Source organism: Drosophila willistoni, unplaced genomic scaffold (assembly GCF_018902025.1).
Source record: "Drosophila willistoni isolate 14030-0811.24 unplaced genomic scaffold, UCI_dwil_1.1 Seg515, whole genome shotgun sequence".
Taxonomy (NCBI): Eukaryota; Metazoa; Arthropoda; class Insecta; order Diptera; family Drosophilidae; genus Drosophila; species Drosophila willistoni.
In genome coordinates, this window is record NW_025814445.1 from 60,011 (window position 1) to 71,638 (window position 11,628).

Below are 11,628 nucleotides of genomic sequence, written 5' to 3' on the forward strand. Positions count from 1 at the left end.
CGATAACGGACGTAACTTTGTTGGCGCAAAACGTGCACTAGACGAAATGGTACAGCTTCTCGCTTCACGCGAGCACAATGATGTCGTTTCAATAGCCCTTGTGGATCAAGGCATCAAATGGAATTTTATTCCTCCATATTCACCACACTGGGGTGGTAAGTGGGAGTCGGCAGTACGCTCGGTTAAGCTGCATTTGCGACGTGTAATAGGAACCAACGTCCTCACCTTTGAGCAGATGCACACACTGCTCTCGCAAATAGAATCTGTCGTTAATTCGCGACAATTGTGCACAGCATCGGATACTGAATTTGCCTACCTGTCACCGGCACATTTCTTAATTGGCAGAACATGTACAGCAGTTCCTGAAGACAGCTATTTGCAGATTCCGACTAATCGATTGAGCTACTGGCAGCATGTTCAAGCAATGCTTCAAGGATTTTGGAAGCGTTGGCATCAAGAATACTTGACATCGCTACAACAGCGCCCGAAATGGACCACCAAGTTACCAAACATTTCGATCGGTAACCTTGTACTGATCAAGGACTCTAACGCGCCTCCATCGGCATGGCTCTTAGGACGGGTAACCCAGGTGTTCACAGGAGATGATGGCCTCGTCAGAGCGTTTCAGGTTCTCACCAAATCAGGAGAAGTCACTCGCCCTATCACAAAGATTGCAGCCCTACCGGGTTCAGAAACGGAATTTCAGGGGGGGGGGGCGGGATGTTAAGGAACCAATTGTCATTTAACTTACATTGCTATACGCAGCAAGGCAAAGGCTCATGAATGATCTTGCACATCTCACAATGCTTTGTTTTTGTATTTTCTTTTAAGTTTTCTAGAATATACTGGCGCCAGTCTGGTATGCTCTGTCTCTGTCACTCTTTATAAACCTATATGACCTACGTAGTTACGTTATCTTCAATAGTTTGAAGATTTAAAGGTAATTTGAATGCTGAATGAGCCGTACGGCATTCTTCTAACAATGTGGCTGCTATTCCAGAAAAACCAACTGCAACCGATATGTTGGATCTCGCCAAGTTCTACTATCCTTGTATTTGTGCCACAGGTTACATGGGTTTGATGGAAAACATGTCGAAATTATTATAGCGAATAATGTGCGTATCTGATTTGCAGATGCTGAGATAATAGCTTCAGCGATTGTCGTATCCCAATGCGTATCGTTTTCTAATAAGTTAAATTCTTCACATGCAGCACGATATGTTGGGAACATTGCAGTCCTCGGTAGATGAGTTGTCTAAGTGGCCCAGTCATTTACTCAACTGAACAACGAGGATCCGGGTTCGAATCACAGGATAGTGTATGGATGTAGTTTTCGTCTATTTCGTCTACTATCCTTGTATTTGTGCCACAGGGTACATGGGTTTGATGGAAAACATGTCGAAATTATTATAGCGAATAATGTGCGTATCTGACTTGGAGATGCAGAGATAATGGCTTCAGCGATTGTCGTATCCCAATGCGTATCGTTTTCTAATAAGTTAAATTCTTCACATGCAGCACGATATGTTGGGAACATTGCAGTCCTCGGTAGATGAGTTGTCTAAGTGGCCCAGTCATTTAGTTAACTGAACAACGAGGATCCGGGTTCGAATCCCAGGCTAGTGTATGGATGTAGTTTTCCTCTAAGCCGAAGGCCTTAGTTGCCAGTGCTTGTAAAATATAGTTAGGTTGATAGCTTATAACTATATCCTATACTTTAATAATAATAATAATGTTGGGAACATTACACCATTAACAGTTCGTAGTGTCTCAAATGAAGTTGGCCCACGCACATTTACCAGCAACAACCGCAAATAGAAACATTCATAATTTTGAAAATTCTTGGATGAAGCATTCCAAGTATAATAACGTGACATCTCCGAGTGAAGCAATGTTCGTGCAAACTGATCGCTTGGGCAGATTGCCAAAAAACTGGTCATTGTAGTTGCTGAATGTGTTTCAGCACGTGGCGTAGCATTCGAAGCCGTGAAATATACTCGTTGACCATTCTCCAGATGCAACGCCAAATGCATAACAGCAGCATGACGTTCGTGAATTGGAAATGCGAATATACGCCATATCGCTTCATTACAGTTGACATAACGACCAACTTGATAGTGTGAAATTTCATCGTTGGTATTTGAGGATTGCAATCCAAAAACCGCCATATCACTGCCATTCGTGACATATTTGCAAATATATTTTATGAACTTAACTGAATTGCAGTATTCAACGTTGCAATGTGTCTTGAACGTTTTAGAAATAAGTGGCGAAAATGGAAAATCCAACTGTTGTCGACAACGAAATCCATTCGTTTCACTTTTGTTGTGACAGTTCGACCGTTGTCATCTGGTGATCGACGCGGATACAGCGGATACCCATAGTTGCCAGTAACAGTCCCCGCCGTTAATTCCATGAATTAAGTCCATGAATCATATTAGTAGTAACAACATCAAGTAGGTCTGGATCGACTTCATGATCAGGAATCTCGCCACATATGATATCATCTATTTGGTCAAGCTGAATTCTTTCCACTAACCAAATAAGAATGTGCGCGAATTAAGATTGAGTCTGTTCTGGTTGAGTGTTAAATCAAGACTGTTTTATTGAATCAAATCATATTCTGGTTTGGCTTACATCTAAGTGTTTATAATGTTTTCTTCTGGTCACTTTTCTTGTGACACTCTATGTTTAGGGAAACTGTCACTTATCTTGTGACACTCTATGTTTAGGGACTCTGTCACTTATCTTGTGACACTCTATGTTTAATGGAATGGTATTGTTTATGTTTACATTAATGTGGAGTGTAGACCTCTTGGGTCGGCTGTTATGGGAAGTGTTGCTAATGGCATAACTCCTCCCCTCTGAGAGTATGAATTCTCCTGAATTCTGTTTACATTAATGTTTATATTTTTCTTTTTACAGTATATATGTATATAAATGGATAAACATATAATAATAATAATAAAAAGTGTTAAAAATAAGCCATTTGTCATTTTCTTTTCGTATTTAAGTTCTGTGATTTCTTTTAAATTGTCAAAATTATCTATTGTTACATGATCAAAGTTTATTGTGTTTTTATAGGTTTGATTCAATAGTTCTGTTGGATAAAAAAATTTTTCGTGAAATTCTGTTTTTTCGTTAAAAATTATTTCATTTAGAATTTGAATTTTACAGTTACCGAATTGAATTAAGTTACTTCCATTAAGTATAATATTTCTTTTATCGCAATTTTGATATATTTTTGTATTCTTGGCATTTTTGATTATAATTGTATCATCGTCAATTTCTTCAATACTCGTTATATTGTTGAATATAAATTTGCAATTATTATTAATGGTACAACTTTTACTTAATTTTAATTCTTTTAAAATTTTGTTGGGTTCATATGTAAATGTTTTATTATTTATTTCTGCAATTAACTGATTTTCTTGGTCTATTTGTATATAATCTATATTTGGTATAGGAATAATTAACTTAACATCTATGGTTATAAATGATTTTGGGATTTTAATTGCGATTATGATGCAATTATTCTTATATTTTAAAATGCCCATACGGATTAGCTTTAATTTATAAAAATCAATGTCAAATTTATTTATTTCCTCTTCTGATAAAATTTCTGGTACGATTATATTATTTTTTGCTGATGCTATGTTTTCCTGAATATAATTTATTTTGAATTCTATATTTTTTAATTTTCCCATTTGGTCATTATGAAGTATTTTCATTTCTATTTCTTGATTTTGATTGTCCATGCTTGTAAGTATGTCCTTGATTATTGTTCTGTCTTGTTTAATTGTTTCTGCTAAGTTGTGTATTGTTTTATTAAAATGTGTATTTATAACAATTTGTTGGTTCATGTCTTGTATAATATTATGGTTGTTTTGGTCAATATTGTTAAGGTGGTCTAAAATATCTGTTCTATCTTCATCGTCCATAATTCCAAAAAGCCATTTGTATGTTGTTCCTACAATATTTAACATTCCTCTTTTTATTCTGTTGTTTGGGGTTATGGATTTTATTTTAGCTCTAATTAGATTTATTTCGGCTAATAGCTCCTTTTTTCCTGTGATGTTAAAATTTTTAATGTTTGTCTCCATTTGATTTATTATATTATTTAAAGGGTCGATATTAATAATGTGTAGTATAATTACTGTTTCATTAACTATTTCCGTGGAATAAGTTTGTATAGGTGCATATCCTGCATTTGATTGAATTGGTTCAATTTGTAATCTGCCTTGAACACACATTATAACATAAAAAATTATGAAAATCTGAGGATAAGAGAAAAAAAAATTTTTGTTTCAAAGATGTCAATCTGTCTTTTGTTGGAAATTAATTTTTTCCTGCTTTGACGGTCTTTTTATATTACATGGATGAATATTATTTAATGTTGTAATTCTAAAATAAGGTTCATCCTTATGCCTAACTCGTTTATAGTTTTTAATTGGTCCTTCCTGTCTTTCCTCCTCATAATCTTCTCTTGTTTTATTTTGTTTGCTTAAAATTTTTTCTTTGTGTTTGATAATAGTGTTTTTTAGTTTTTCCTCATCTTCTATGTTTTTTGCATAATTTGGTGTACATTTTATTGTAGAGTGATAACGGTTATTATAAGCTTTTGTTGCTAATTGCATTTTGGATGAAATTGATAAATCATCATCTATTCCTGCTATTATTTCAATGAGAGTAGAATGTAGTCTTTCTATGTCTGCATTTCCTGTATGTGAATTTGGCTTTGTATAATGGATTTCTATTTGTTCTTGGTTTAAGTATTGTTTTATCTGTTCTGATCTAAATTCATTATCCATTATTATTTTATGTGGCTTATTGAATTTGGCAAAGTGTTCAATCATAATTTCCATTTTAGTTTTCCAGTTTCTATCTGTTATATTATAAGCGACTGCGAATTTTGTGAGCTTGTCTATGATTGTAACAAACGATTTGTGTTTTATATGAAATATGTCCAAATGTATAATTTGATTTTTGACATCCGGTGTTTCTGTGAATTGAAACTTAGGTTTGATTGGTTTTCTGTCATATTTAATTTCCTTACATTTTTTACAATTTGAAATTATCAACTGAATATGGTCTCTTAGCTTTGGAAAATATATTTTGTTCTTTAACGAATTAAAAGCTTCATTTATTCCGCTATGTAATGAATCTTTGGTGTGGTAAATAGCTATTTGTTTGTGTAACTCTTCCTCGCTTGAAATTTCCTGAGCTCTCTTAGTACATTTAAAAAATTTTATATTATTACAGTGTGAAAAAATGTTCATTAAGATACATTGTATCTTATAATATTCTGAGTCTGGAACTTCTGAAAAAATTCCTACTGTTCCTTTATTTATATTATTTTGCATTTTGATTTCGATTTCAATTTCTGTTTCTGCTGGGCTTACTTCTATTATTTTTCTACCATGCTGAATATTAATATTGTCCGTTGTTGTATAAGTTACTATTATCTGAGTTTTATATTTGTTTACAATATCGTCTTTTATATAGAAATTTGTAAATCCTCCTTCCTCTGCTGAATGCTGTGTATCTGATAGTTCAAAGTTTGACTCACTAGTTCAGCTGTTTCCTGTCTACTTAAAAAATCTGCCACTTTATTGTCTTTTCCTTTCAAATATATTATGTCATAATCGAATTTTTGTAATTTTAAAATCCATCTTTGGTGTCTTGCTGTCATTTCTTTCCCTTTGTATTTTGCGTTTACATATTTTATCGGAGCATGATCTGTTATAATTTGGAATTTATTACCTATCACATAGTGTCTAAAATAGTTTACTGCATGTATAATGGATAAAAATTCTTTATCAATTGTACTGTAGTTTTTTTCGTGTTTATTTAGAGTTCTTGAAAGGAATGCAACTGGTTGCTCTTGTTGAGACAATACTGCACCTATTGCGAAGTCACTGGCATCTGTTGTAATGGTAAATGGTTTATCAAACTCTGGATATTTTAAGATTGGATGTGAGCTTATAAGTGTTTTAAGGTTTTCAAAGGCATCTATAAACTGTGGGTCATTTGTATTAATTTGTGTGCCTTTTTGTAAATATCTGATCATTGGGTAAGCTATTTTGGAATAGTCCTTAATAAATTTTCTGTAAAATCCTGTCATACCAAGAAATCCTTTCAATTGCTTTTCTGTTTTAGGTAGCTGCATTGCTTTTATTGCTTCTATTTTATGTGGATTGGGTTTAATCCCTTCCTTTGTGAGAATGTGTCCTAAATATTCAGTATATTGTTTCATGAAGGAACATTTGTCTGGTTGAATTTTTAAGTTATGCTTTCTAAGTATTTTGAAAATGTTTTCTAGAGCAATCTTATGTTCCTCAAGTGTTGTTGAAAATATCAAAATATCGTCCATGTATACAACACAACTTTTGTTTATATAATCCCTCAGTATTTCATTCATTAAACGTTGAAATGTGGCTGGGGCATTTTTTAACCCAAAAGGCATTCTAACATATTCATATAAACCCATTGGTGAAATGAATGCTGTTTTCTCTATATCTTCTTCTGCCATTAAAATTTGGTGATAGCCTTTTGCTAAATCTAATGTAGTAAAATATTGGGCTTTACCGAGTTTGTCTAATACAGCGTCCATGATAGGTATTGGGTACTTATCTGGAACGGTTACTTGGTTTAAACGCCTATAGTCTACACAAATACGATACTTTTGAATTCCAGAGCTATCTCTTTTTTTAGGTATGACACATATTGGAGAACTATATTTGCTTTTGCTTTTTCTTATAATTCCATTGTTTTCCATATAAATTATTTGTTTCTTTATTTCTTCTTCATATTTTGGGGAGACCCGATAGAGTTTTGAATTAATAGGTTGGTCTGTAGTAGTTTTTATGCTATGAACTATAGTGTTAGTATTGGTTAAGTGATCCCCTTTTTGAAAGATTTCTTATTATTTGTTCTTCCTCAGTATTGAGTTCTTTTAACTTAAGATCATCAATTTCACTTACTTCCATTACGCAAACATCTTCTGATTGTTTGGAAAGGAATGGAATTTCGACCCCATTGTTAAGTTTAATAATTTTGTTTTGAAAATCAATATTTGCAAAATTCCTTTGAATGAAGTCCATACCCAATAGAAAATCATATGATTTTTCCAGGGGCATAGCCACCCATTTTGTTCTTGCATAATTTATATATTTAAACTCCCTTGGCACTTTTGTTTTCACTAAGTAACTGTCACTTTCTATTTTTCCCATTATTGTATGTATGGTTTTTGAATATTTTTCAATTATTTTGTATTTGGAATTATGTACATTAGTTGTGTTTAAAATGCTTATGGTTGATCCTGTATCTACTAAAATAATATAAGTATCTTCCTCTATTGTTCCTTTTATAAAAATTTTTTTTTCATCCGAGGCTAGTTGGTAAAAAACTCTTGATTATCTGTGCTGTTTACTACTTCCTCATTTATATTATCTACACTCATTGCTTCTGCTGGTGGTTGCTGATTATTTTGTGGTTGCTGATAATTTTGATTTTGTCTTACGTTCTGACTCTGTTGTCTATTCGGATTTTGATACTGTCTCGTATTTTGACTCTGTTGTCTATTGGGATTTTGAGACTGTTTTACATTTTGACTCTGTTCAGTATTTCGGTTTGTATTTTTATTAGTTGTCTGTTTGTTATATGTACTATGGTCATTGTCATTTTTGGTTAATAATAGTTTTTTATTTAAATTTCCATAATTCAGACCAATATAATTTGCAAGTTCAATTCTTATATCTGTTAATGTTGTTTTATTCATTAAGGCAATGGCCATTGGACCACAAGATAATTCTTTTACTCTTTGAATTAAGAGACCACTTAATATGTCAACTAATCTGCTATTGTTTTCAAAGACCGAAAAATCAGTAATTTCCTCAACAATTGCTCTTACTTTAAAATCAAGATCTCGAACGGTAGTTACCCTTAAGTTATTAATTTTTCTGGTCAGACCCATTTGATCCGTTCTTGGGCGATAATGATGTCGAAGACGAGTTTTGCAATCAGCCCAAGATGTAGGGGGGTTAATATTAAGCATAGTTCTAGCCTGACCTTGTATTTTGGTGTTGAATATAACAGTGAAGACCTGGTCGTTATCATCATACTCCTCCATGATTTGGTTGACTGCCGAAATGAAACCATGTAACGTTCCCTCCTGTCCAGTGAACACCGGCAAGTACCTTGTTTCCTTCTCGATGCTGTTTCTCTCCCTTGTTGTTGGATTAGAATGCATCTCTTGATTGGATATTATTATTGATGTTAGCATTTGAATGCATTGTTGTATTTCGTTAATTTGTGCCATTTTAATGGTGTATGTTTTATTGTTTCGTTAACTTTTTTTTTTTTTTTTTAAGTTTCCACAATAATTCTGTTTGTTTGCACAAAGTGTTTTTACAATATTATATTGTTTCGTTATTTGTCACAAAATGTTTTTATATTATATTGTTTCGTTGGCTTAGATTTTCTCCAAAGTTTCCACAATATATATATTTTATTTTGTCACTAAATGTTTTGTTTTCCACAGTATTATATTGTTTCGTTATCTTTGATTGCGTTCAAAGTTTCCACAATATTTTAGCTGTGAACTCGAGTACCGACTGCGCCAATTAAGATTGAGTCTGTTCTGGTTGAGTGTTAAATCAAGACTGTTTTATTGAATCAAATCATATTCTGGTTTGGCTTACATCTAAGTGTTTATAATGTTTTCTTCTGCTCACTTTTCTTGTGACACTCTATGTTTAGGGAAACTGTCACTTATCTTGTGACACTCTATGTTTAGGGACTCTGTCACTTATCTTGTGACACTCTATGTTTAATGGAATGGTATTGTTTATGTTTACATTAATGTGGAGTGTAGACCTCTTGGGTCGGCTGTTATGGGAAGTGTTGCTAATGGCATAACTCGCGTGCGGCAGTCCTCGCTTTTGCCATTCGATTGAATACATCCAGCATCGAGTATATCCAAAGACGCATTGTTTAACAATAAAGTTCATCAGGGACCGAATTTTTCGCCTAAGTATACGTGCTGTGATGTCGTGTCTATCATTTGATGTTTATACGGGAAGCAGCAATTAATAATGACGAACATATGCATCTTGTGCATATTCATGCATATGACGTGGGCTACCAATGTACGTCGCCGGCAGAATAGTTAATCGACCAATATTAGCTGCATTTCCTTCAGTACTAACTGCATCACGTAAATGGATGTACTCCTCAGAACACAGTTTACACAGTTTGGCTTGGTTTAACCTAATAAATGTTAAACGTTCCGTTTCTATTTTTACATACATGTCAACGCAATACTGCTGAAACAATCGACGAAACCGCAGCAAATAGTTGTCAGCATTTTAACGAATCATCAAACGATATGCATAATAATTCATTGAGCTAACTTTCTTTGCAGTTTCTTCACCTGAAATTAAAAATTTGATAATTAACCATTTTAAAGACAAATAATACAGACATTAACCATTATTAAGATACTGATACTTTACCATTCAATGGATTTATCAATTTAATATTAAAATAATATCCATCTTCTCCTTGCCAAAACATTAGTGGGTATTGCAATGCGTCATATGATCGATGAATTTCAGATATTTGTTGTAGTTGCCCAGTATCGCGACGTGTAAGCACAATATCGCGTTTTTCCAATCGTTCTATTAATAAATATTTTTAAATATATTTGTAAAAATTTATTCTATTCTATTCTATTTTATTCGTGTTAGTTACACCACTTATAACTCGAGATCTGCTGAACCAATCTTCGTGGTTATTGATCCCTTCGGATTTGTTTCCTCCCGAATAGCAGAATACATCTTAAAAACAATAAGTATTTGTCGGAAAACCCCTTAAAACAGCCAATTTTTTCCCGTTATGAACGTTTTCTAACAGTCAATTCAAATAAAGTCAACTGTTGTTTTAATGTCATTGTAGTGCTCTGTAATATACAATGTGAAAACTAAAGGAAAAATTCGAATATTGTGTTTTGTGTAGTGACAATAGAAATTCGAATATCGTGTTTTGTGCTGTTAGTAACCCATATTATCAAACCAAACCAATTAGCAATCTAATCATTATGCCACGTTCTAGATTATCCGATGAACAAGGAGAAATTATACGAGAAGAGCGCCGCTTTAGTATTCAACGAGGAAGGGCATTAATTCGTGCTTCTCAAACACAAGAGCACAGAGGACAGCCTATGAAACGGCTAGGTTAGAAAGGAGAAATCGTCGAGCCTATCGTACAGATGAGCATAGGAATAATCTTCAAAGTGCAAGAAGAAATGGTTCAAGAATAGATTTGAGTCGAGCAGACTTTCTATATGATTGCACCATCTACTACAGCTTGCATCGATTAGTTTGTGGCATTGTGGCTCATTGAAGTTTGCTGGTAAAACAACTGATTTGTGCCGCCTTAGTGGTAAAGTAAAATTGTTATTATTGGTCCCGCCAACAGTGCCATTGTGTTTCCTACTTTATGGCGAAATACTAGAAATATGACATTTTCTAGCGAACACTTCAAAATACAATGTCTGCTTCCAAGTGACTTCATTTGGGGCTGAAATTATCGAAGAACATGTTATAATCCAACATTTAAGGTAATTTTACGTTAAAAAAAAATTGTTTGTAAGATACAAGATCTGCAGTTGTGATCAGAGCAGATAAAAAACCTGCTAGAACACATGAACGCACATTTAATGATCCAACAATGGATGAAGTGGAAATGTTTATTGTTGGTGACGTTCATATGACGCGTTTCAATACCCGCTGAAGGTGACGATGAATATAACTTTAATATCAAAATGAAAAATTTATTGAATGGTAAGATCAATGGCGTTAACGTATTAGGTGTTCTAAAATACAATTTTTACCAAATTTGTTTTAGGATAGGAAACTACCAAGAAGGTTAGGTCGATGAAATACTACGCATACCGTTTGCTGATTGGTAAAATTTTTGACAATTATTACTTCAACAATATTGCGTTGACATGTCGAAACAATACGTAGTACCTTAATTTTATTCGGTTGAATCAAGGTAAATTGCGTGTAGAAGTGTATATTCAATGTTGGTCGAATGACTATTTTACCGGCGACATACACAGGTATTTTAAACTCCTTGAATGTGCAGGGTTAATGCTTAGAAATTTAAACCAACCAAAACTGTGCAGTGGAAAGCGTTTGTTAATAAGAAAACAGATGAGGAAAATCGTATTCCAAGGATCCCGATTCGTCTTTTCTTCGCCATGACGATCAACAAATCACAGGACCAATCCTTGACTAGTTGTGGCCTAAATCTAAAAAATTCATGTTTTCACCAAAAAACAAATGTCGTTTACGAAGGTGCTAAAATGAAAATTTCGTTTTACTTTTCAAATATAAATCAAAACAAAAATTTTTTTTTCATCTGTTAATCCCAAACGAAATATTAAGAAATATTAAAAGCAGTCAGGTGACGAAACGAGGTTCGCCGGGTTTGCTAGTGTACTTATAATAACACTGAACTACTTGTCGTGCGACTCAGTTGATAGTCTCTTTGAGAAATGATTTACGGCCTTTTTAACAAGCTCTCTCTCAACTTATGATTACATAATGATTACATAATTAA

General features: G+C 33.5%; 1 long non-coding RNA gene across 2 annotated transcripts; it reads left to right on the forward strand.

Annotated features, from left to right (window-relative positions):
* Positions 1-10,024: 10,024 nt before the first annotated feature.
* On the forward strand, positions 10,025-11,361 carry LOC124461516. 2 transcript variants are annotated; one of them, XR_006955117.1, is made up of 4 exons: positions 10,025-10,051; positions 10,114-10,844; positions 10,914-11,058; positions 11,126-11,361. It is a non-coding gene; the product is annotated as an uncharacterized LOC124461516 (long non-coding RNA). The 2 variants fall into 2 exon arrangements; XR_006955118.1 differs by lacking the exon at positions 10,025-10,051 and having other exon boundaries at positions 10,061-10,413; positions 10,480-10,844.
* The last annotated feature ends 267 nt before the right edge of the window (positions 11,362-11,628 follow it).